General features: G+C 43.0%; 1 protein-coding gene across 2 annotated transcripts in view; it reads left to right on the top strand.

Annotated features, from left to right (window-relative positions):
* The window catches only part of palld (palladin, cytoskeletal associated protein), a 123,170-nt gene that overhangs the window by 6,790 nt on the left and 89,469 nt on the right, over positions 1 to 26,911 (top strand). The window contains exon 1 of one of the 2 annotated variants that reach the window (XM_080431323.1): positions 23,999 to 24,068. The exons of the other annotated variant lie outside the window; for it this stretch is intronic. The gene's annotated coding sequence lies outside the window, so the exon portion shown is untranslated. Of the gene's footprint in view, positions 1 to 23,998; positions 24,069 to 26,911 lie in introns of those variants that run through there. 2 annotated transcript variants of the gene reach the window in all.

The raw sequence follows: 26,911 nt of genomic DNA, 5'->3' as shown, positions 1-26,911 counted from the left end.
ATTTGGACCTGTTGTCCAGTAAACTAAAAATACTACCCCCCCCCCTCTCTCTCCTCCGCCTCTCTTGTTTCTAGATGTGTCAACATCACATCTCCCTCAATATCTCTGTTGTTTACTACATCGCACTCCCTTCACGTCTAATGATTTCCAAGTCTAATGTTATTGGAGCCCAAGTCCGTCTGTGTGCTGGCCAGGGTGGGTGGATGTGTGTGTGTGTGTGTGTGTGTTTAGTGCATCGTGTGTACTGTATCTTTCCTTGGTTTACCGTAGGCCGCTTGGCAGGGGGCCTGGACAGGAAGGTGATAGGGGGCAGAGAAATCTGTTGTTTACATGGATATAAGCGTTAGGTGTGAGGGTGGTTTATTAATGTGTGTGGTATGGGTCCTTTTTGTAGTTTGTGTACTAATCCCACAGCACGTAGTATAGCAGTGGCTAGGACATGGATCTCTCTGCTAGGCTATATGGAGCAGAGCCTCCACTGCAGTATAAATAGTCTTCAGGCCAACAGGAGCCATGGCCCAGGAATGCGTGCAATGCCATGACAAGGCATTTTCACTCACCATTCTCGACATCTCACCTCACCTTCTTGGGGAATATGAAAGGTAGCGTGTAGTGTGTTGTTTTTCTACTGTGAGGAAAACGAGAGACGGCAGTCACCGCACTGCCCTTAAGTGAAAGATAGAACTGCTAGAGAAGAGAAACGGAATGAATGAAGCCATCAGACACAGAGTTCTATGCTAGCAGCAGGTACAGTAGCTGTCTGACTGCATTCATCACCATCAACTGCACCCAGGGGTCATCAATATGTCCGTACACGGACAAATGTGTCCGTGGCAAAGGTCTTGTCCTTGGCAGATTTTTGATTTACACACCATTATAATGTTCTTATTTTGATCATAAGACCCAATTACTGAATGTCAAGTCTCCAGGTTTTCTTCAGAATATGTATGACTCTGATACTATAGTATATATGACACATTAGGAGTCCTACTAGTGGTTCTCAAATGTTGACCACCATAACTCTGAGAGTGTACAAATGGAACCAAATGGACATTTGGTTCCATTTGTACACACGAGAATGGTGAGTGAAAATGCCTTGTCATTTTCAGAGGTCCAGAGGTCTGTACTTGACCCCCTCCTTTTCCCCCTCTACACCAAGTCTCTTTGATGAAAACAGAAGATCTACAAGCTCACAACACGTCGTCCCATTTTCCCTATAGCGATTTTGACAGATAACGCAGCTGAAGGTAATCGTGTTAATTGTGGGTGTGTTCGCATCGCAGTACTGTAGGTGTTTCTGTGTACAGTCCTACATGAAACACACCCACCATGTATGATATTACATTCAGCTGTGTTTACCTTTTTTTCTTTGGCTATTAAAAAATAGCAGCTCATAGCGCGGCACCGAGTGCCACGCTATGAGCTTGTAGATCTGCTATATTTTGTAAAATCGTGGAAATTTGTGCAAATCTTTGAATATATATATATTTTTTAAAGCGTTAGGATTTAGAAATCATTTTTTTAAAATCAGCCTCAGGTCTTAATGGGTTAATACAGAGCCATGGGGGAGCAGTTGTTAGGGGTTAAGTGTCTTGCTCATAGACACTGCAACACATAGACTGGGTGGACCGGGGGAGGGGGGGCACCTCTGATACCTCGACACATACAGTAGACCTGATTGACCATGGGGGTGAACCGGCAACCTTCTGATTACCAGACAGCCTCTCTAGTCTACCCACTGGCTATACAGTACCTATAGATCTGCTATTTTCAGCAAGCGACACCATCATACAATGAAGGATACATCAAGCATTAGACCCATACATCTGTGATTAGACCCTGGTTACAGCAGATGATAACTCTGAGACTCCAGGTCTGGAGAAGCAGTGCTGTATTTATAAAGTATGTGTTATTTGGCAGTATTCCCAGAATGAACTGACGAATAACAGGCGTCTGTTAAGCCAAGGCCTGGAACACAGCAGATGATTCCCCCCTCAATAGCCGTGTTTCTCGGCTGGCAAGCCAGGCCATTTCACACAAACACTCAACATTTCCCATGTTGCTCTAACAACATGTTGTGATTTCCCCTCCTGACCCTGCTGTTACGCTGCTGTGAGCACTAGGTGGCAGCAGGGTGCTTTATGATGTCAGGCCAACCAAGGTGTGCAATGTCTGGGACGCATTATTGTGAATTCCACCAACATTATGGGATAGACTCGCCTTACCTATTGTCTGATTGGCTCCCTGGCAGGCATAGTTTTACTAAGGTTAGGGTTAAGGTTAGGTTTAGGCATAGTCTCTGAGGTTAGGGTTAGGGTTAGTTTAGTCTTACTGAGGTTAGGGTTAGGGTTAGTTTAGTCTTACTGAGGTTAGAGTTAGAGTTAGTTTAGACTTACTGAGGTTAGGGTTAGGGTTAGGTTTAGTCTTACTGAGGTTAGAGTTAGTTTAGACTTACTGAGGTTAGGGTTAGGGTTAGGTTTAGTCTTACTGGGGTTAGAGTTAGGGTTAGTGCAGTCTTACTGAGGTTAGGGTTAGGGTTAGGTTTAGTCTTACTGAGGTTAGGCTTAGGGTTAGTTTAGGCATAGTTGCACAATCGAGAACTGTCAATCACAGCGACTACTGGACAATCACAGCGAGTCTCCCTAGAAAAGCGGTGGTATCCATAAGCACGTGTGTATGGGACCTTTCCTGTAGCACTACAAATGATTAGGTCCAGGTATAACATTGTATAGCCTTTGGCCCAGGGAATACTCAAAAAATATATACATAGTAACTATACATGGCCAAAATTATGCATCTTCTGAAGGATGAGTTAAATAGTTATAGGTGGTTGCAGGCCAGTGTCACGTACCCAAAATAGCCAATAGTGCAACTGAGTGCAAATCATCCTTGGCTGCCTGTTGTTATGTCCATAATGCTGTTTGGTGTAGGAAGGTGCAAGCTACAGTAAAGATGTCAGTAACAGAAGCTAGAGCACAGAGCTGGTAAATCCCACACCAAACATCATCATCTGTTACACTAAGTACACACATGACAACAAACTGAAATGTGAAGGACTAGAGGACTAGAGGTAGCATTTAGAATGTGGTTGTTTATAGGACAATACTCCTGATGCATTCATTTTCATAGTTCATTTCAGTGCAGACATTGTCAGCGTGGTTAAATGTGCTGCATGCTATTAGGATCTGAATAGAGCATTAGTTTAGCTTTGTAAAATATTTTCACTTTCCAGCCAACTCACCTCCATAGAAATTCAGGAACAGTCAAGCTAGCTGGGATTTTTCTCCAGCTTTTAATATTGGTAATTGCACATTGTCAAACCTATATTGTAAATTACAGTACAAGACAAGACACATATTTAACGTTTCCAGGATCTTCCTTTTTTGTTTGTAGATAATATGCTATTAAAGTGATATTTATTAGTTGAAGTACTGCCAAGGCAAGCAGTACTGTAAGTGCAACAGTGTTTTGTAACTATAAAGATGTCCCATGCATATCTCTGACACTATGCTAGTGTCCACATATGCCTCTTCCACCTGAGAGATGTGTGAATATGTCATTGTTAACTTGACATGTATATCTTTTTTACCATGACCTCTGACCCTTTCAACCCAAAAGTTATTCAGACAATTATTCAGACAATCTACTGACCCTGTTCCCTTCAAGTTAAATGAAAATCTGCCCATCCATTTTAAAGTTATTTTGCTAACAGAAAAAAGAAGCAAACAAATGGAATAATGGGGCTTTGTTTGTTTCTTTGTTTGTTTGTCTGTCTCTGTGTATACAGTAGTCATTCTGTCCACACATCTGTCCACCAGAGGGTGCTGAAAGCACCAACACAAACTTGGGCTGAAACACACTGCCAGTGTCAACTATGTACACTTGTGGTTCTCAAACATTTTCATGTCAAGAGCCCCCACATTGATATTTATTAGACCGTAGACTGAAAATGCGCATAAGTCTCGATTATTCCAAATTCTCCACACCATGCGGACATTTGTTTTCCCCAACAATTTTCAAAGGTTTTCAAAAATAGCAGATCTATGAGCTCTTATACAAGAGATACAAATGTATACCAAAGTCAAACATCACTCTAACTGCAGGGGTGTGTTATAGTATTTCCATACTGTTATAGTATTTCCCTTTCCATTGTGATGTTTAAACGCATAAGCCCTGTTTTCAAAATAGCCGATCTGAGCTAGTAGTCTAATGTTTTTGAAAGAAATTTGAAGAAAAAATGTTTAAAATGACTTGCCCGAAATAGGGATGCCAGGTTGATGTTTTTTATGGTTTCCCTCGCCAAACACAACCAAAAAAAGCCTGTTTCTAGTGACAGAGATGCAGTACATAAGAGCGTGGCTTGGGAGAAGCAGCTAGCCTCACACATAATCACTCCTGCCGGTGTCCAACCTGTGCTGTTAGGCTGCCAGAACATATGGAGACTATCACACTTGGCGCCGAAACGTGATAAAAAGTAATACGCCTTATCTTATCTTCTTTAAATTTGTGAAGGTACGTAAATATCTCTCTGTCCACAGGACAAATGATCTACCAGCTAAATTGGCCCCAGGCCTTGAAAGTGGTGTGTGTGTGTGTGTGTGTGTGTGTGTGTGTGTGTGTGTGTGTGTGTGTGTGTGTGTGTGTGTGTGTGTGTGTGTGTGTGTGTGTGTGTGTGTGTGTGTGTGTGTGTGTGTGTGTGTGTGTGTGTGTGTGTGTGTGTGTGTGTGTGTGTGTGTGTGTGTGCACGCGCGCTAGTGTCCTTATGTTACCGTTTTTTATCCTGGAAATACCCTGTAATCAGAGACAAGTTGATTCACTGATGATAAATTATCTCACAATAACTAACACATCCCTGTGTAAGTGTTAAATCCTAACTCTGTACAGAGGTCTAATCATGCCCAATGGTTGAAGTCCCATATCTGCATTCCACATGAGACACCAGCCATAAATACTTGTGGGAAGACCCTCCAATCTAGTTTATCACTTGCCATATAAAGCCTGACATCTATATCTATAGCTAATCTTATCTGTGGCGATAGCAGTGGAAATGCCAGATGGCTGTATTTTGTCTACAAGTTGATACTGTACAACACTATGTGATGGACAGGAGGGAAATCCTCCTGGTTTGTTCCTGAATTCAGTTTTCATTGGAGCCAATGGGCCAGTGGCTCCAAAGCTTTTCTGGATCAGAGCCCACTTGCAAATCTGGAAAGCGAGCGTACAGGACACACACATCTGACCATGTTAAGTGGTCAGATAGGTGGACCGCGTGCATTTTCAATTGTGACAATTGATTAATGCTTGTTTGTGTTCCGTACCGGTATCACAATGAGAACATTTTTTTAGGGTTTCAAAGAAAAAATGCCATGAGATTTCGTTTTAGATGTTTTTTTGAATATTCATGTTATATTATCATTCAAATTGTAATGTATTGACAATTATTTGTGGGCCCACTGCAATATCCTCATGGCCCACCAGCGGACTCCGGCCCACAGGTTGGGAATCGCTGGAATAGGCCCGTTTTCTCTTGCCCTGCACCGCGAAGACTTGAGTTTGAATCCTCCAGCCTCGGCTCCATCTTGGCCAGACGTCCAAACGGTCACACAGTTGGCCGTGTTGGCCAGAGGGGAGCCGGTGGGTTGGGAGGGTGATTATTTGTTGCTGCACCAGGCTTCTACACTTTGGTCAAGGGTGCCTGCCTGTCAGCATGGGGTGTTGAACTGTGAGGAATAGGGTGCAACAGTTAATCAAACTAATTGATATAACCCAGCGTGATCTAGTATGAGAGTGACGACACTAGAATAGCCTCCCATTGTAAGAATGGAATGCAGAAATGCTCTGTCTCTCAATGAGGAAGTTCCAATGTTAACACAAATCCCAGTTTGAAAAAATATATTTCCCGGCGAATGAATGAGGACCTTAAACTGGGAGAATAGGCGAGGGAAATTGGCCAAACCCCCCCCCCCCCCAACAAACTAGAATAGATCAGTTTTTATGTGTTCACTGGAGGCATATGTTTCTGATATACACAGGAAGGTTAGCATATTACTTGTTGCTTCCCCCGAACCCTTTTATATCTCATTACCCCTCATTCCTGTTGTGAACAACAACAGAGCATTCTTCGGCGATCGCAATTATGCAGGGAATTTGGACAGCGTGCGTACAGTAACTGTATGCGTGTGAGTTGATGGTACGTTTGTGGGCACGCTCATAATTTCACACAGCTTGCTATTTCAGATGCTTTCTCCCTCATTTTAGTGCTCATTTCCCCTGAGCAGGGCCTTTGATGGGGTTGCCAGATTTTGGCAGGTGATAGCCTACCCCCCCCACAACTCCACCTTTTCGCTTTGACTAATGAGATGTTGCTGAGCTGATGCCCGGGAGAGAGGTCTTCCAAAGTGGGTTCCGGGGACCCGCAAGGGGCACCTTGAGGGGGGTTCCAGGGGGTCCCCAGCTAAATGATTGATCGTTAGGAATGAAAATGGACCCTTATGGGTCTGTAACTCCGACGGTGTACAAATGTAACCATGCAAAGATCTGCTATTTTGCTATTTTTGAAAACTAGAGGTTCGGGCCGTTATGCATATCACATCTAGTGTCCATATGTGGGTGTAGCTGCATTTGGAACTCATTGGGAATGGTTATGGCTGTGTCTTAGTGACATGAGCCGACCGGCCAGACAATTTTCAGCCAAATTTAGCAAATTTTCTCCCTCTTTTTCTCCCCAATTTAGTCGTTATGCCAATTAACTCATTCATTGCCCCACCTTTTTTTTTTTTTTTGCGTTTGCCCACTGCCAGAGATTTTTCATTGAAAAAAAAAAAAGTACTCAGGAGCCGAGATACAAAATTTGTAAGTTTTAAGTTAACAAGGAAGTGGATGGGAGTCTAGATCTTCGAAAAATCATATCTCCTTGGTCTTTGGGTGAAATAAAAAATTGAAAAAATTAAAAATTAAACGTCGTTTTAGTCGTTCTTGGCAGGCATGGCTTATGGGACAGAAGTAGTTTTAGTCGTTCTAGGCAGGGAATGAGTTAATTCCTCCCCACACACATTTCTGTGTTGTCACTGCTGTCGTATCCTAATGACTCACCTGTCAGTGAGGAGCCCCCACCGGGAGGACGTAGGGCCTTCGTCCTACTCCTCCCGCCCAACACTCCCCGCTGACAGGTGCACCACGGTGGATTCTAACATTTAAGCCAATTTTTATATAAAAGATGTGTAAAAAAAAAAAAAAAAACAATTATAATGACATGCCTAAAATATGGATGCCAGGTTGACAGTGGTTAAAATCTACTTCTTTAGGTTATAGGCAGGTGTTGCCAGATCTGATTATTATAATTTCCCCCCAAGATTGTATTTGAAAATAGCAGATCTACAAGCTTGTAGATCGGCTATTTTCAAATAGCTGATGCATATGCTTGTTTTCCTAGACCCGGTTGCTTGTTTCTCTCACAGAATCTGGCAACGCCGGTTATAGGGTGTGCCTCTGTGTTGGGAAATGAGTCAAAGCACAAAGCACTGATATAGTAAATAAGACAATCATTCATAACCACTATTTTTGTCACAAAATCTCAGGGCACAAATAGACCCGTCTGAAGCACACCAGCGTGCCTTGGCACAGCGCTTGGGAACCAGCGCTGCAGACGTGCTGCATGTTGGTCTTGTTTAGAGAGAGAGTCATACGGTGGTGAAGGCCCGCTCTCTCCTTTTGTGTATCTGTATACCCTACAACTCTCCCACACACCACTTTATGATACAGCCTGTTTACACTGAAGCTCCTTTGGTGTGTGTGTGTGTGTGTGTGTGTGTGTGTGTGTGTGTGTGTGTGTGTGTGTGTGTGTGTGTGTGTGTGTGTGTGTGTGTGTGTGTGTGTGTGTGTGTGTGTGTGTGTGTGTGTGTGTGTGTGTGTGTGTGTGTGTGTGTGTGTGTGTGTGTGTGCACTTGTCCAGTGTGAACATCCGTGTTACAAAGACCAGTGGTGGAAAAGGTACTCACATTTTTTACTTAAATAAAAGTAGCAATACCACATTATAAAAATACTATGTTACAATTAAAAGACCTGTGTTCAAAATGTTACTGGAGTAAAAGTACAAAAGTATTGGCACCAAAATATACTTAAAGTACCAAAAGTACTATCTTCAAGAAGTGCTGACCTGCTCAAGGTGCCTACAATGACATATAAAAAATACGGTGAAGCAGCATTCTGCTTTTACGGACCGACAGTGTGGAATAAACTCCCATTACACTTAAGACAGGCAGCCTCTGTCGATAGCTTTAAAGCACAGCTCAAGACCTATTTCTTCACTCTTGCTTTTAGCTGATTCTTTGGTTGATTTTTAATTCCTCACTGTATTGCCTATTTTAATGTTGTTTTATGCTTTTGCTTTTATTTTATTTTATTTTATTTTTCTTGCTTTATTGTTAGATTGGTTGTAACTGTAATTGTATTCTTGCTCTTTAAAGCACTTTGAGCTGCATTTCATGTCATGAAAGGTGCTATACAAATAAAGTTTATTATTATAATGTTTGAAAATAGCAGATCTACAAGCTCAGCTTGTAGATCGGCTATTTTCAAATAGCCTATGTATAAAATGGGGCTAAAGTGGTTAATGTATTTTTTATAATATAATAATAATAATTATATCTGCAAAGTAACTAGTAACTAAAGTTTTCAAATAATTGTAGTGGAGTAAAAGTACAATATTTGCCTCTGAGATGTAGTGGAGTAGAAGTAAAAGTATTGAAAATTGGAATCACTGTAAAAATGCCCCAAAATTGTACTTAAGTACAGTACTTGAGTAAATGTACTTAGTTACTTTACACCACTGACAAAGACAGTTTCTAAACACAGTTTTATATAGTAACACCAAACTTGTTGTGAGTGCCTCATCACCGACTTCAGCCTGAGGTATACTTCGTCGCACGACTGTGTCACGTCTCGTGCCGTAATAAACGATCTGCAGCATAAGCTACCAACGCGGCGCGGATGCGACACGCTCTGAGCTTATATAGATATGCTATTTTCGGAGCGTAAATTAGGCATCGCCGTCTATTACCGACAATAATTACTCAGCTATGCAGGAGCAGACACAAACGTGGCATACAGTTACACAGTGTGCTATTTTAGGTATTTTGTCAGATGCCTTTTCCATGTCATTACCAGTAACTGCCGGGCCTGCCGTGCAAACAAGGCATTTAAGCTCTCATCGCTGCCGCTGAGCGAAGGGAGATGGTGGATGCGTCGGTTTTCCAGCAGAACACACAGGACCACAGGGGAACGCTGAGGAAAGATGAGAGGCCGCCGAGGAATTCTAATCTGTTTTTTCTCTCGCTCTCTCTCTCTCTCTTTTGCTGTGAAACCCAAACAAGGCGGGAGTCAGGAATAGAAGACGGTGGAATTTGTCATTAAATATATGATCCTCGTTTGGTAAATATTAGCCTTGGCCCCTGGTCCGAGCATCTTAATTCAAAGGACACGCATACATGAAACGCACACACGCACGCGTACATGCCCACGTGCGTGCACACACACACACACACACAGACAGACAGACAGACAGACGTTTGTCATCCAGTCTGCCCCTTTAGACCACTGCTTCCATGTGTTTGGTCTCCTCGTTTCCTTGGTTCCTCGTGACCTTGGTTCCTTGTGCCATTTCAAATGACTTGTATTGATCAGCTATTTTCGAAAAAGTTTGACCCATTTTGAAAGATGTGAGTACTTTTTCTTTGGTACGATAAGTATATTTCGATGCCAATACTTTTGTCGTCAAGCTACATTTTGAATACAGGCCTTTTACATGTAGCATTGTATTGTAATGGTATATTGTGGTAAATGGTGCATTCACGTAGCGCCTGTATCCAAAGTGCTTCACAATGTGCATCACATTCACACGTCGATGGCAGAGGAAACCATGTAAGGCACCAACCTGCTTATCAGCAGTGGTGGAAAAAGTACTCAAATTCTGTACTTAAGTAAAAGTACCAATACTGCAATATAAAAATACTCTGTTACAAGTAAAAATCCAAAATTCAAAATTTACTTGAGTAAAAGTACAAAAGTATTGGCATCAAAATGTACTTAAAGTACCAAAAGTAAAAGTACTAAATATTTGAAAATAGCCGATCTACAAGCTCACAACGCGTCGCGATGCGACGCGTTGTGAGCTTGTAGATCTGCTATTTTCAAATAGCCTATGTATAAAATAGGGCTAAAGTGGTTAATGTATGTTTCATTATATCATAGTTTATATCTGAAAAGTAACTAGTAACTAAAGTTTTCAAATAAATGTAGTGGAGTAAAAGTACAATATTTGCCTCTGAGATGTAGTGGAGTAGAAGTAAAAGTATTGGAAATTGGAAATACTCAAGTAAAGTACAAATACCTCAAAATTGTACTTAAGTACAGTACTTGAGTAAATGTACTTAGTTACTTTCCACCACTGCTTATCAGGAGCAGTCAGGGGGTTCAGTGTCTTGCTCAAGGACACAGTAACACAGGGGGAGCCCGGGGATCGAACCGTTGCTGTAGCTCTTTCTCCTCCACACCATCACTGTCCTGATGATGAGGTCATACAGCAGCTGACCACATGATGAGTCATGACGTAGTGTTGGCTCAGGCTGTGTGACGCTGACTGTTTGTTTGGCCTGCAGAGAGAGAGTCATTTGAACTTCTCCCCCCCTGTGGCCTTGTTTGATCTCCGGAGGGGGGGGGTGTGATGGTGTGGGGGGGGGATTATTAAGTACACACTCATACCTGTGTTTTTCGTCACTGTCGGGTGGAAACCTTGTATATACAAAACCGTTACTTGTCGGGAAATGGAAAGAAAATAATATGTTTTCCAGTGGGTCCAGTGTAGTTTTAGTCTTATTATTTAGTCACAAAGTCTTGTTAATACTTTTCATTGTTTTAATATGTATTAACACACACACACACACTTAACCACTTTCATTTCACTGAAAAAAGTGCAAAAATAGCAAATAAAATTGCTGATTTACAAGCTCACGACACATTGCGATGTCCTGTAGATCGGCTATTTGTGCTACTTTTGTGTGACACTGTAGTATGACGAAGTATTGCATTAATTTACGGGGAAAAAAACATAAAAAGTTGAAATAGGGAGATATACGAGGTTTCTGCCGGTTTGTAGCTCCAATGATGTCATAACGTTCTTTAATCCTCAATAATGAAAGAGCTTAGAGGACGCAGGTTTAAACCCGGCCTACGGCTGTCATACACTGAATATAATAGAGCACCGTTATCCTTTTATTTGGTTGCAGAAACAGGTTTGAGAGCTTAACAGGATCTTAAGTTTTACACGTTGGCGTAAGTCAGTTTGATGTACCGTAGTAGCCAGTGTTGTTGATTAATTGGGTTATTTGTGTAATGAGGTATACACTGCATCGTAAGTGTTCATTTAACACCTTTGAGGTACATTTTACCTCTAAGGTTTTAAACAACAAATCGTTTAATCACTTAAACCGTATACTTGACTGAGGTCCCCTATAGGGGTCTATATATTTCCTGTCCAGAATAGGGATGCTAGGGTTCATAAAAGTGATTGCACACCATAATCATGTTATGAAAACATTGTTGGACCCGTAAGTTAGGGTGCACATTTGGTTCCATTTTCTACACTTTTAAAGTTAAATTAAAACTCTGTATTTTGCAGTGTATTTGAATTTGCAATTAAAAAAAACAGACACTTTCACAGATGTGAATGTAATCAAAATGCAAAAGTCCCCTATAACCAAAATGAAGGCAATCTACCATCCACCACCATTCTACCATCAAATTAGAGATAAGATAGGAAACTGTGTGTACGCCTGTTGGGATTCCATACAGGGGACAAATGCCCAACACTGGGTAAGGGTTTATTGTCTGTAAAAATGAAGAAACACAACATTGAAACCTGCAAAAAGGCCCAGATGGACACTGTTCCCCAGGCAGTGGTAGTGGTGTGATGAATGGTGTTGTCCCGTCACAGCCATGTTGGCCTGTTGGCCTGGAGGCAGGGTGTGAAGTCTGGCCCCCGTCCGTCCGTCTGTCCTCAGCAGGTGAGAGTTTTCCAAGCTCTCCTTCTCTCCTATAACCAGCCTGGGAGTCTGTCTGGGACGTCCAGGTCCGGGAGGCCCCTGTACTGCATGGGGTCATTCATCACACACACCACCACCGTCCTCCCTCTTGCCCTTTACCGTGTTAATCCGCTTAGCCACTCACCGCGGGTCCTCACACACACATGCTCTCAGAACCATATGAGTCATATGAGGCTCAGGGTTTGATTTGTAAACAAAACAGCAGTGGTGGAAACAAGTACTCAATACTGCAATGTAGAAATACAAGTAAAAGTCCGGAATAAAAAATGTACTTGAGTAAAGGCACATAATTATGTTTTCAAATGTATAAAAATCTTTGAAAATAGCCGATCTACAAGCTCACAGCATGTAGATCGGCTATTTTCAAATGGCCGAAATATCTATAGGGCTGAAGTGGGTAATGTAACTAGTAACTAAAGCTTTCAAACAATTGTTGTGAAGTAAATGTACAATATTTGCCTCTGAGATGTAGTGGAGTAGATGTAAGAGTACTGAAAATTGGAAATGTTCCAGTAAAGTAAAAAATACCTCAAAATTGTACTTAATACAGTACTTGAGTAAATGTACCAGCAAATCCAACCCTGCTCACAATACACGCACGCAGAACCGAGTGGTATCGGCTACAGCGAGTCTGAGAAACATTTAGCATTTTGTTATTATGGGACTTTTCTTTCTTGTTTGTCCTTTGAGGGATTTGCCTTAATAACTGTAATTACAGACTAGGGACCGTGTGCTATTGTTGAGACATAAAAAAAGAAAAAAACAAGGCCTGGTTTGGTTTCTGGTGATATTAACAGTAATCTTGATGCCTGTGGTGTTATGGTGAGAACCAGGGGCGGTACACAGGATTACCACCACAACCATAACGACACTACATCATCATCATCACCATAAGGCCAGGGCAGTGGTGGAAGAAGTTCTCAGATATATAATAACACAATGTACAAGATCCTGCATTCAAAATTTGACTTGAGTAAAAGCACAAACGTATTGGCATCAAAATACACGTAACCACATGACAGTGTTGATTTTGACAGCAAATTTTGATTTAGTTTTAGTCAAAGTCTTTTGAATAAAATTCTGTTTACTTTTAGTTTATGACTAAAAGTCATACAGTTGATTTAGTCGACTAAAATGTATGTTGGCGGTGCCTTGATGGCGTCCTAATGGCTGATTTTACACTCGGTTGCATGCTGAAAATAGCCGATCTACAAGCTTGTAGATCTGCTATTTTCAGCATGCACACCCTAGCGCAACCAAACATAAAATGACTTGTCTTTTAGTTCTACTGGATCTCTTCTCCATTAGTCTCTCTCTCTAACATTTTAGTCTAGTTTTTATTTGTTGACAAAATTGTCCATATATTTAGTCTTAGTTTTAGTCATCATAGCTTAGTTTTTATTTAGTTTTCGTCAGTGAAAAAAGGTCGTTGACGAACATTTTTCGTCATAGTTTTAGTCGACGAAATCTACACTGGTTCTATAATGTTTTTTACTTCAGTAAAAGTAGGGTTAGGGTCATAACACAATGTACAACGTCCAGCATTCAACATTTTACTCAAAATGCACTTAACCACATGACACCTAGCCTATCGTTGGTGTCGGGCAGAAAACCTCTTATCTCCATATTCTAGCTTTCTGTCCTACTTGATCATACTGCAGCGTCACATAAAAGCATCAAAAGTAGCAGATCTACAAGCTCGAAACGCGGCGCGAAGCGGCGCATTTCGAGCTTGTGGATCTGCTACTTTTGATGCTTTTGAATTTGAATCCTGAAAAGTAACAGTTTTGGACGTGCTGTGTGAGGTTCGGTGAAAATGGCAGATCTACAAGCTCGCAACGCACCGTGCAGTGACACTTTGTGAGCTTGCAGATCAACTATTTTCGGGGGAAGAGATTGTCAGTGTAGAGGGGGGGGGGGGAGGAATGGACAGAGTATATAGAGCCCTCTGGGAGACCCCTGGTCAACTAAGTATATTAGAGTTTAAGTGGATAAGTACTTGAGTAAATGTACTTGGCTACTTTCCACCAGTGGGGCGAGGGAGGGGTTAAACAGGATAGAGCTGTGTGTAAACTGTAAAGGTGGGGGGGGGGGGGGGCAGTAGGGAAGTCAGTGCATCAGTGTTGCCAAGTCCACTTATTATAAGCCTTGTTTTTCTGTAAAGTTGCTTGTAATTGTTGGTAGGTGCGTGTTGAGTTTTTTGGTTTCTAAAGTGTAGTTGTTTATTTGGGCTTCCATCCTAAATGTTGTTTAAACCAGTGGTTCTCAAAGATTTTCATGTCAAAGACCCGCCAAATTAATATGTATTTGTCCACGGACCCCCATCTCAAAATATTTTGTGCCAGGGTGGGACCCCCATACAATTATTTCACTTTTTTCGTTGTTAAAAATAGCAGATCCACAAGCTCACATCTGGTCGCATCACGACCAGTTGCGAGCTTGTAGGGGCTTGTAGGGGGATGTATATAGGGGTTACAGTGCTCATGTGGCCCATAGTCGCTTCTTTTGGGCAAGTTTTTCATAGACCTTGTTGCTTATTTCTCTCGCAAAAATCTGGCAACGCTGAAGTGCATTAGCGACAGTCTGGAAAAAAACAGATCTGATGCAAAGCGTGTCTTGTGGCAGACAAAGCCTGCAGTCATGCGAGGTGGGAGGAGGAGAATGGTAATGTAAGCCTGGCTGAGGAGGAGGAGGAGGAGGAGGAGAGGACAGGCCATAAATCTTCCTCCTCTCTTCTCGGCAGTCTCTTCTCCGCTCTCTCAGTGTCAGGGCGCCCCGTTCAACCCCCCCAACCCCCCCAACCCCCACCGCACCCCCCCAACCCCCACCGCACCCCCAGACGGCGAGCTCTCACACACTTAATTCATACTTACAACCCGCCGAAAATAACTTCCATTTTTAGAGCGAGTGACACCGCGTCTTTCTCCTCTCAAAACCTGTTATTTCCGTCACGCGACGGAGCATCAAATGAGGCTTTGCCCCTCGTCGTTTACAGCGCCCATCGTCGCGAGGGTCATTAACGCACACACACACACACACACACACACACACACACACACACACACACACACACACACACACACACACACACACACACACACACACACGCATTCTGGAGGAAGACGGATTGGATGATGAGTTTTACCACAGGCCTCATCTCTACGACCGCAGACGGCCTGAAAGTTATACACCCCGAAAACACGCACCCACAAACACCAGCATTTCAAGTATGCGAGTCGGAGCGAATGAGTGAATTCCAAGCTCCGCTTGAGCTTAATTCATAAGCCATCGTGCAAGAGGTGTGGGGGTCGCTCGCCCCAAAAAGAACCGATCTACAAGCTGACAAAGTGAACGGTAGAGACACCGCCACGCTACGGAGGAATGACCCACCACTCATGCATCCAGACACCCCCCCCCCCCCCCTATAGTCCCCCGGAAGTGTTGAGATGTGTCTGTCTCTGTTCTCTGGGCTCCGTCGGGCCCTTGTGGCTCTGAGTCATAGGGGTCCCTGGAGGCCCCCTGCTTGTACAGCTGGCCCCCGTGAGCAGCATTCCTCCCCGCGCTCACCTGCTAAACGTCTCCCTGCCATTCATCATGCTCGATAAGGTCCGCTCATTACATTCAGCTTACAGTAATCTGCCTTTTGATGAGATATTTTTAGGGTGTTTTTTTTTCGTTTCTTCATTTTTTTTTGGGTCTGGAGTCAGATTCCTGTACGGCCGCCAACGCTTTGGCGTGTTTGATGTGGAGCCAGATTTCATGTGCGCCGTACCTTTGACACTATTACACTCTTGCAAAAAACACTCACTCACTTCAAGTGTTTTTTGCTCTGCCGTGAGAACAGGCAGAAGTGTGTGCACCCCCTTTGCGTGTGTGTGTGTGTGTGTGTGTGTGTGTGTGTGTGTGTGTGTGTGTGTGTGTGTGTGTGTGTGTGTGTGTGTGTGTGTGTGTGTGTGTGTGTGTGTGTGTGTGTGTGTGTGTGTGTGTGTGTGTTGCGGTGCATGTTTTATGAGTCGACAAGAGGTGTGTGCGACAAAATTCCTCTATGATATGATGCTCAATTTGTGTGCTTGTCATGTGCATTATTTTTGTTCCCCTGCCGTGCGTGTTTTTTCCGCGAATATGCAAGTGTGTGTGTGCGTGCGTGCGTGCGTACGTGCGTGCGTGTCGCGGTGCATGTTTTATGAGTCGACAAGAGGTCAAATGAGGCTCGTTAAAAAAACACGCACCCGAGTCTTCCTTCACCATGTACATGTGGCAGCATAACAGCTGGCTTCATTAAGCTGTCTCAAACGCAAGCTGCACACATGCATTTGTCTTTCTCCGTCATGCACTCCGTCATGCTATATGTCCTCTTCTCTTTTCTGTCTCTGGTTGTTTTCTCCTCTTCAACGCTCGTTCTCAGGGGGGGGGGGGGGGGGGCGAGCTTTGCATGTGACCCGTCCCCTTCCGCTGAGCGCTGCTGTGATGTCATGTGGAGAGCCAGTGGGGGGTCCGTGTGGGGGGGGGGGGAGGGGGGGACGTTGCATGATTTGGGAGGAGGAGGACGAGGAAGAGTGACACTCCATGTCTGTCTGACGTTTGTCAAAGCAGAACATAAGCCCTGCAGCAGAACTTAAGCCCTGCATTATGGAGGTCACAGAGTCCATACTGTACTGTACTGTATGTCCAGGTACTTCAGAAGGGCTGCAGCCGTTTATTAAACTAATCCATAATAAAGAATTTAGAGATTAAACAATGGAAATGGACATTCCCTTTTTTTTATGGGGACATTTAGCCCAGTACAAACACGCTTTGTTGTGCACCTACAGTATGGGCCTGACACACACACACACACACACACACACACACACACACACACACACACACACACACACACACACCGTTGTATGATGGTGTATAAAATAGGCCGTAAGCGCTTAATCAGACTAATCAATTTAGTTGATTATAAACCTAAAATAACCTATAAAATCTATAAGAAAGCTAGAAAGCCCTAGAGTTCAGCTGTTTGTTTTTAAAAGACTTGTTTTGGGGCTTTTATGTCTTTATTGATAGGCTGACAGGAAATGTGGAGAGAGATGGGGAGTGACAAGCAGCAAAGGCCGCCAGGCTCGGGACTCGAACCCGCGACGCGCTGTCAGGCTATATTGCCAGCCGTCCAGGCCTCAGCTGTTAGTTTTAAATGTGTTATTCCGTGCCGAGACGAGATAACCACAAGCTATATTGCATTATGGGTATTTATACTGTCCATGCGCTGGGTGGATGAAATGTGTTGTTATTCTTCCACATGCTTTAAGTCCAAATCATTCTGGCACAATGTAAATGTGGTTCATTCAACATTCCTGTCCTTTTCACTTAGCAGAGCTGTCTAATGCTGTGCACCAAGACTGGACTGACGTTTGGTCATTTGGCTATTGGCAGTATATAACAGGAACGTGAGACGTGCTTGTTTTAAAAATCATATGGCGCCTGTTTTCTGACAACAATCTTACTTTCCCATGGTGTTCAAGTCAGTAGTGGAAGAAGTACAATTCTTTTTAAAGAAGTAGCAAAAATACAATATAAAAATACTGTCACAAGTACAAGGACTGTATTCACATTTTGACTTGAGTAAAAGTACAAAAGTATTGGCATCAAATATACGTACAATACCAAATAAAAAGTTCTTAAACTTTTTTTGAAAATTCCTCTGCAGCTTTTCAGCTATTTTCTAAATCTGCAAAGTAACTCGTAACTAAAGCTGACTAATATTTGTAGTGGAGTAAAAAGTTAAATATTTGCATCTGCAGATGTACTGCAGTATAACAAAAATGTTAACACTCAAGTAAAGCAAATGTACCTCATAATTGTACAGCACTTGAGTAAATGTACTACTTTTCACCACTGGTTAAAGTGTGTGTGTATTGTGTAAGTGAACCAGAGGCTACGGTTGCGTTCAGAGTTGGGGTGGTGTCTGTTCTGTTTAACAAAGCCATATCCGCTGGCTGCCAAACCCCCTCTGCAAGCCTGACCGAGCTTGGACTTCAAAGCCCACATTTTCCCCGTTAGATTTACCGTTCTGTATAAGCTCACCTCAAGAACTCTGCCCTATGTGTCCATGTTACTGTTACTGTGGGGAGCTATCAAACATATACACACACACACACACACACACACACACACACACACACACACACACACACACACACACACACACACACACACACACACAACAGAGGTCTTCGCGTGTGTGTGTGTGTGTGTGTGTGTGTGTGTGTGTGTGTGTGTGTGTGGGGGCGGCTATGTAGGCTAATCGTCGCTGTCGGGCAGAAACCTCATATGTCCATATTTCAACTTTTAATATATTATTGTCAATTAACTTCCTACTTCATCATACAAGTGTCACACCAAAGTAGCGGTGCGGCGCGTTGTGAGCTTGTACATCGACTCTTTTCACAATTTTATAGGTCTACAAACCAGGACACCAGGACACCCATGACCCAGCCAGGACCCATTCAAAAAATATATGTAGTAATGGAACGTAAAGTAGGAACGTTTTTTTTGGACATACAAGGTTTCCACCCGACAGCAATGCTATGTTTTGTGGAGGTTTATCTTGTCACTGTGCTACAGATGGGCCAACGTGTCTATGACCTCCTCCTGCTGCTCATGGTTAAGCCATTCAATACGGAACGCATCTCTGTCATTTTAGATTACTTTGGCTATTCAAAAATAGCAGATCTACAAGCTCATAGGCGGCACCGAGTGCCGCCTATGAGCTTCTAGATCTGCTATTTTTAAAAAATGTGTGCAAATCTTTTATATATATATATATCTTTTTTTAAGCGAAAAGCTTTAAGTGAAAAACTATTGTTGCTATATCAGTGCTGCTCAAACTTTTTTTCTTGTCAAAATTCATGTTTTTGACCGCCGATCCCCATCAAAATATGTTGTTCCAGGGACCCCCCCAGGGACCCCCCCAGGGACCCCCCCCCAGAAGCAAATATTTGAGTTAAAAATGTTGTTTAAAAAAAAGATGTAATATGTGTATATTTGCACAAGACTTTTCTAAAATAGCAGATCTACAAGCTCATAGTGCGGCACTCGGTGCCGCACTATGAGCTTGTATATCTGCTATTTTTGAATAGCCTAAAGTATAAAAATAATGGTTATAGCTAAAATCTAAAATCACACAGATAAGTTCCCGGATTGAATGGCTTAACGAGGCAAAGACAAAGTCTATTTGAGCTGGAAGCTGAGCGAGTGGCTTTAGACATAACACAGTAATAACACAGTTAATGGCGTGGGGGGCTTGGGGGGGCAGAGAGGTCTAAGATTAGAAGCATTATGGAGCCATAGCCCTTGCATGTGACAGTGACAGCCGTTACCACTGATGGATTAGCTCTGATGTGCTCCGGCTACCTCGTGTCAACTCCAAAAAGCAAGTCATCTCCGGCTATAAAGTTATGATCATCATCATACATAATCTCTACATATGGCATCAGCTGTCTCCATCTGTTTACCCTCTGAGGATGACAAGACAAAGGGGTGTTTGATCATTGATGATCCCCTTCTTACAGCCCCCCCCCAGGCTGTTTTTGTTTTGTTTTCTTTTTTCCACTGGTGTCATCATCCCGTTCTCCTCTAAACATAACGTATGTTGTTGACTCCATAGCGTTGCTGTCTGTCGGGGCAGAAATCTCGTATCTTGTGACCTTAGGTTTTTTTTCCGTAAACGAATGCCCTACTTCGCCATACTACGGTGTCGCACAAAAGTAGCAAAAATAGGCGAGCTATGAGCTCACGACGCATTGTGACGTGACAGGGTGTCAGCTTGTTGATCTTACATTTTTTGCAAATAAAAAAAAAATGTAAGTGAAAGTGGTTTAAGTCTGTCTGTGGGTCTTCTAAATATGTAACAACGAAAACTATTAACAGAAGTTTGTGACTAAATAATAACTACATTAGATCCATTGGATCCATACAGGTTATTTTTTCCTCTGGCCATTATGTACAAAACTGTTCAAATTAAAAAAGTATCAGATCTACAAGCTCGCTTCGCGCCGCATTTCGAGCTTGTAGATCTGCTACTTTTGATGCTTTTGTGTGACGCGGTAGTTATGATCAAGTAGGACGTTCATTTACGAAAAAACACCATAATTTAGAATATGGAGATAAGAGGTTTCCACCCGACAGTGAGGATATGTGTAAACGTCTCCTTTGTTGCTGTTGCTGTGTTTTATTTGACAGTAGCAGAGAAGGATGTTCCTCCCCGCATGACGCCATCCGCGGACATGCTCTTTATTTGTGTTACTGTCCTTTCGGTTCCCTTGGAGATTGCCGAAAAATAAGACGTCGTCATGACAACGTTTTTGATGTCGAGAGACCCCGAAGTGACCCTCTTTAAACAAGGAGATGCTGTGCGCATGTGGTGGGCCGCGCTGCGCTCCGCCATGCGAGGATGTTTGTGATGTGAAGGATTTATTTGTGGTGTGTGTGTGTGTGTGTGTGTGTGTGTGTGTGTGTGTGTGTGTGTGTGTGTGTCCACAATAGACATTGTGAGTCCATTTTTCCTAGTCCTCCTCACGAGACAAATGTTTTTTTATGGTAAATTTTTTTTCTTATATTTACAATACTTATTTACAGAAAATAGTCGATGTACAAGCTCACATCGTATCGCAGGGCGATTCAATAATGTGAGCTTGTAGTTTGGCTAAATTTTGGTATACGGTTCAGCTAAAATAGTCAGAAATGGTAAAAATGCCATACAGTACATAAAATCAGCCTGGAAACCAGACGAATCTGCCAGTGCAAAAAAAATACATTTGGTCTGGCCTCGCTCGGTTGTGATTGGATTTCCCTGCACCCCCGAAGTTGTGGGGCACCAATCAGGGCCCAGTATGAAAATATGGGGCGGGTTTATCACCAGAGAATTTTTTTTATCCACCCCTTGGAAATGTAGGTTCCACACAGATATTCCAGTGATATTAGTCTGGACATGCCAGGCTAACATAAAGTCACGTCCTAAAATGTTGATGTCCTCACAAGTATAGTAATATAAACGTGTGTGTGTGTGCGACCCATAAGTGCATAAGTTGGGTCTGAGAGAGGGCTGCTGTCCGTCAGCGTTGTAATGAATAGGAACATGAGGAGATTGTAAAAAGCCTTCCTCTCATTAAACCTGTGTTTTACTGCCACCTGGGAGGAGCGGGGGGGGGGGGGGGGGGGGAGTGGAGGAGCTTTCATGTCGTAATCACGATAGTTCGACTCCAAATGGGAATGACTATGAAAACCTGACCGCGCCGCTTTCACAAGCTCTGGGGAACTTAAACAAAAGACGCGGGTGATCTCACTGTCAGGACGTTGTTTAATCCACGTGATGGATGCGTGTTTACCTCAGTGCATCTTTTAAGTCGCACACACACACGCACACACACACACACACACACACACACACACACACACACACACACACACACGCACACGCACACGCGCACGCAAACACACACACACACACACACACACAGAGCTCCCCTGGTGTGAGACCTTCCCAGCAACAAGAACCACAAATAATCCCACCTGCCTTGTCCCAGCGGTGGTACAGGCCCTCACACAGTCTTTGCTGACACACAGAGATGAAAATAGCCCTGCGTTTAGGACCCCCGGGGGGCAAGGGTTGAACCCCAACCCCCCCCCCCCCCCCCCACTCCCCCCCCCCCCCCCCTGACTGACACCACAGGGCGTCCTGTCGTGCTGGACATCAACCTTGTACCCACTGAACCCTATACCTCAATCACAGCACTCATATTTGAAAGTTGTGAGTGTATGTGATTATTAGATTATCTCCCCATGTGTGTGTGTGTGCGTGTGTGTGTGTGTGTGCGTGTGTGTGTGTGTGTGTGTGTGTGTGCGTGCGCACAGAGCATGATGGGACAACGTCAGTGCTCAGTGGTGGAAAAAAAGTACTCAAATGTTTTACTTCAGTAAGAGTATCAATACTGCAATATAGAAATACTCTGTTACAAGTAAAAGTCCGGAATTCAAAATGTATTTGAGTAAAAGTGCAAAGGTATTGGCATCAAAATGTACTTACAGTACCAAAAATAAAAGTACTCATCAGGCAGAATGTCTTATTTCAAGTTTTCAAATGTATACAAATCTTTTGAAAATAGCAAATCTACAAGCTCACAATGTGTCGCGACGCAAGTGGTTAATGTATGTTTTGTGGTAATAATCAAAATCTACAAAGTAACTAGTACGTTTTCATAATAAATGTAGTGGAGTAAAAGTACAATATTTGCGAGATGTAGTGGAGTAGAAGTAAAAGTATTGGAAATTCGAAATACTCAAGTAAAGTACAAATACTTCAAAATTGTACTTAAGTGAATGTACTTAGTTACTTTCCACCACTGGACAACGTATACCCATCTGTTCCATCCTTGTCCAGTGCTTGCCCACTCCAAGTGGTCTATTTTGATCCAGACCTATTTTCTGCTCAGTCCTAAGTGGCCTACAGTATTCACTGTTGACATGCGGGCCTATTATTGAAAGAGGGCCGCTACGTATTAGCGCCTTTGTCTTTTGCTATCGTCCCATACTAATGCCATTTTGTTTTATTTGTTATATCATAGCCCTGCCCCCACTCATCTGGCAGAGCTCCGACGGGTTTTTACCAAGCAAACGAGTACATTTAGAATGGTTCTTTGTCATTTCTGTGTCCCTAAACACTGCCCTAGTGCTCCTCAGCCTTTGATGGCCAGCAGACTATGACTTATATAGTAGCGCCGTAGCTGGTAGTTATTGTATTTTAGCAGCCAAAAACACATGCCTTGTTTTTTTTCGTGTGGAAGACTCTAGACTCCACAGAGCAATGCTAGAATAACATGTCGCCCGGCCCGCCGCCGCCCCGGTCAGCTAGTTAAAATGTTTGAGCGCGCCCACGCATTGGCACGCGGTCAGAGGGAGCAGGCCAGCTGATGTCCTGTCATTGTTTTACCTGCTGTGTCCTGCTGCCGTAGTCTAGAGGCTTCAGGGTCATTGGACCGTGTGGTGCAGTGGTTCTCAACCTGTGGGTCGGGACCCCCAGGGGGGTCCCCACACGATTTTCTTTTGGGGGGGGGGCTCCCCAGATGATAGTGAAGTGACAATTTAAGGACTTTTAAGACCTTTTTAATACCTAAAAAAAAAAAAACTAAGAAAAAGACTGCATCAAAAGTAATGAACAAACTATACTATAAAACATTGGCCAAATTGTCAAATAATATAAGAAAGAGGCAAAAATTGTGAAAATAGCAGATCTAAAAGCTCACAACGCCTCGCAACGCGAGGCGTAGATCTGCTATTTTTTCACAATATAATATAGATCTGCTATTTTTTCACAATATTTATCTGTGGAACGGAGTCAAACAAAATGGGGGGTCCCCAGTTCAAATCATTATTATTTTGGGGGGTCACGGCCTGTAAAGGTTGTGAACCACATGCTGTATTGCTACAAGTGGCAAGCAGTCAAAAACACAGACTGGTGTCGTGTCCAGAGTCCAGAGTCCAGTCTGTAGACAAGTTTGTTTTGTCTATTAAGTCTGTCTGTCTTTCTCTGTCTCTCTCTCAGTCTCTATCTGTCGCTCCTTCTCACTGCTTGTGAGGAATTTGGCAGCTCTCTCAGCTGTTCCCTCCCTCTGTGCTCTCTGTGTGTGTGTGTGTGTGCTGTGTGTGTGTGTGTGTGTGTGTGTGTGTGTGTGTGACTGTGTGTGTGTGTGTGGGTGTGTGTGTGTTTGTGACTCACAGTGGCTGGGCCATGGTGTGTGAGGGGGTCGGTGTCTCTGGCCGTGGCTTAGTGAGTGTAGTTCTGTCAGAGGGACTGGAAGGCTGTGCGTAGCAGCGTATCACACACACACACACACACACACACACACACACACACACACACACACTTGCAAATATCAAGGAAATCCTTAGTGACAGCATCAACCACTGCAGCACAGCAAGCAGCAGGTAAGATGCCGTTTAATGCTGTTGTTAACCCAGAGGTTCTCAAACTTTTTCATTTTGAGTACCCACATTACTCTGAAAGCGTACAAATGGAACCAAATGGACCCTTGCGGGTCCATTTGGTTCCATTTGCACTCTCTCACGGACCTGTAAGGGTCCACTTAGAATCCCCTCAAGGACCCACTTTGAGAACAACTGCTAATAACCACTTTCAATATGGCCATGTCATGCTGTGATAGGCAAACGTTTTCAAAAACTTTCAAAATTGCTTGAAAAACTGCTCAGAATAAAATGTCAAAAATGGAGAAACACATTGTTGTGTTTTGATGCGTTGTGAGCTTGTGGCATTTTTTAAATGGGGCTTAAGTTATTTTGTTGTACTGTGTGTGAGAGAAATGGTCAGATAGGAGCCACATAGAACCAACCTCGATTTATTTTTTGTAAAAGGAGATAGTTGGTCTGCATAGTTGGTCATGTGGTTGAGATTTCATTTGTCGAGTCCGGTTGGGGATTATGGGTCCGTGAGAAGAACTTTGGTGTGTGTGTGATTTCATTCAGTGAGATTCCGCTAGTGTGCGTGAACTGCCTACTGCAGTAGGCCTACGATGGTTTATTACTGGAACAAAATGTTGACACGTTTATGTTCTTACTGTAGCTGTCACATTGTTGTAGCTGTTACATTATTGTAGCTGTCACATTGTTGACAACTTAGAGAAAACTCGCTTGTACTGTGTGTGTGTGTGTGTGTGTGCGTGTGTGTGTGTGTGTGTGTGCGTGTGCGTGTGTGCATTCATCCGTGGGCCTGCTTTTATAGCTCAGCTGCTGTACATGTGTCCGTCACTATCACTGTGGAGTCTCCTTCTATCTCTCTCACACACACACACACACACACACACACACACACACACACACACACACACACACACACACACACACACACACACACACACACACACACACACACATACAAGCTCTGTTTTTGCAGTGTTTCTCTCTCTAAAGTTGTGGGAAAAAAATATTAAGAATGAATCATGTGTTTCTAGCAATATTACTGTACATATTATTCGCCTCGCTAAAGGTGCAAAGACATTGGTCCAAACGAGATATCTCAAACTACTGGCTGGATTGCTTTGGCACCTTCATGCTCCCTCATGTCCTTTCCTCTAGCGCCACCATTAGGCCAAAACGTCTACTTGTTTACCAGTGCTTAGGAGAGCTCTGAAGATGGAAATGTCGAACCAGTTCAAGCCACTTTGGCCTGGTTTGTTGTAAAGGAAGCAGCCTTACCTCTATGTCAGTGATTCAGGGCCTATGTACTTGAACATCTTGAAAGTGTTGGCAGGCTCAGCCCACCCATCTGACCACTTAACACGGCAGCCGATATTGAGCCGTCTGAGCAGCCATCTGTTGGGTGAAGCAGTAAAAGCAATGCATGTCCCCTCCCCAGGGACCAGGAAATAATACTCCCCCAAGCTAGCGGAGCTTTTTTACTCTTCCAGTCTCTGCATGTCCATGAGCATGGCCTACTGTAGGCCTACTGGATGGGACACTCATTACTGCAGTGATTGTCAAACCTTTTTCATTTCAAGGACCCCCAGTTTGCCTATGCATTAGGGCCACAGAACACCATAACTCCAAGAGTACATATACCCTTAAGCAGTGGTTTAAAGTAACTAAGTACATTTACTCAAACTGTACTTAAGTGCAATTCTGAGGTACTTTTACTTTACTGGAGTATTTCCAATTTTCAGTACTTTTACTTCTACTCCACTACATCTCAGAGGCAAATATTATACTTTTACTCCACTACAATTATTTGAAAACTTTAGTTATAGTTACTTTGTAGATTTTGATTACTATTACAAAACATACATTACCCACTTCAGCCCTATATACATTTCGGCCATTTGAAAATAGTCGATCTACAAGCTCACAATGCGTCGCGATGTGACGCATTTTCAGCTTGTAGATCTGCTATTTTCAACAGATTTCTATACATTTTACACATACAAAACTTGTGAAATGGCATAATGAGTATACATTTACTTTTGTACTTTAAATATATTTTGATACCAATACTTTTGTACTTTTACTCAAGTACATTTTTAATTCCGGACTTTTACTTGTAACAGAATATTTCTACAGTATTGATACTTTTACTTAAGTAAAGAAATTGAGTACTTCCCTTAAGGGTCCATTTGGTTCTATTCCTACACTCTCTCAGTCACAAACCCTGTAAAGGTCCATTTGGTTCCTTACTATCAATAATTTAGCTGGGGAAGGGACCCCAGGGGGTCCTTGGACCCCACTTTGAGAACCACTGCATTACATCATCAAACAGAGCTTGCCAAGGCAGCCTGAGAGGTCCACGGAGAGCGGGGTGGGGTTTTGACTTCCGGACTTCCGGAGGTTTGTCTAAATGTCTACTGCTTCCAGCTGTCCTCTGTCTGCAATATCGCTGTGACCTTTGACCTGTGATCCTGAGCCCCGATATGAATGGCCACTCGACCATCAAATGGCCTCATCCTCTCCTCTGCAGTGAGATGGATGGTTGCATTTGTCATCTTTTACCAAGAGTCTGTCTTTTCACAATCACAATAATACACATCATTGGTCAAGCCTAAGCCTTGTAATGTGACACTCCTGATTGGTCCATGCTGGGGGAAAAAACGTCCTATCACACAAACGTTTGGCAGTAGAGTTCCTGGCAGTGGTGGAAAAAGTACTCAAATACTCTACTTAAGTAAAAGTACCAATACTGCAATATAAAAATACTCTGTTACAAGTAAAAGTCCAGAATTAAAAATTTACTTGAGTAAAAGTATAAAAGTATTGGCATCAAAATG

Source organism: Gymnoscopelus braueri (genome assembly GCF_963280865.1).
Source record: "Gymnoscopelus braueri genome assembly, chromosome: 6".
NCBI lineage: Eukaryota > Metazoa > Chordata > Actinopteri > Myctophiformes > Myctophidae > Gymnoscopelus > Gymnoscopelus braueri.
This window is presented reverse-complemented; position numbering and strand designations above follow the sequence as displayed.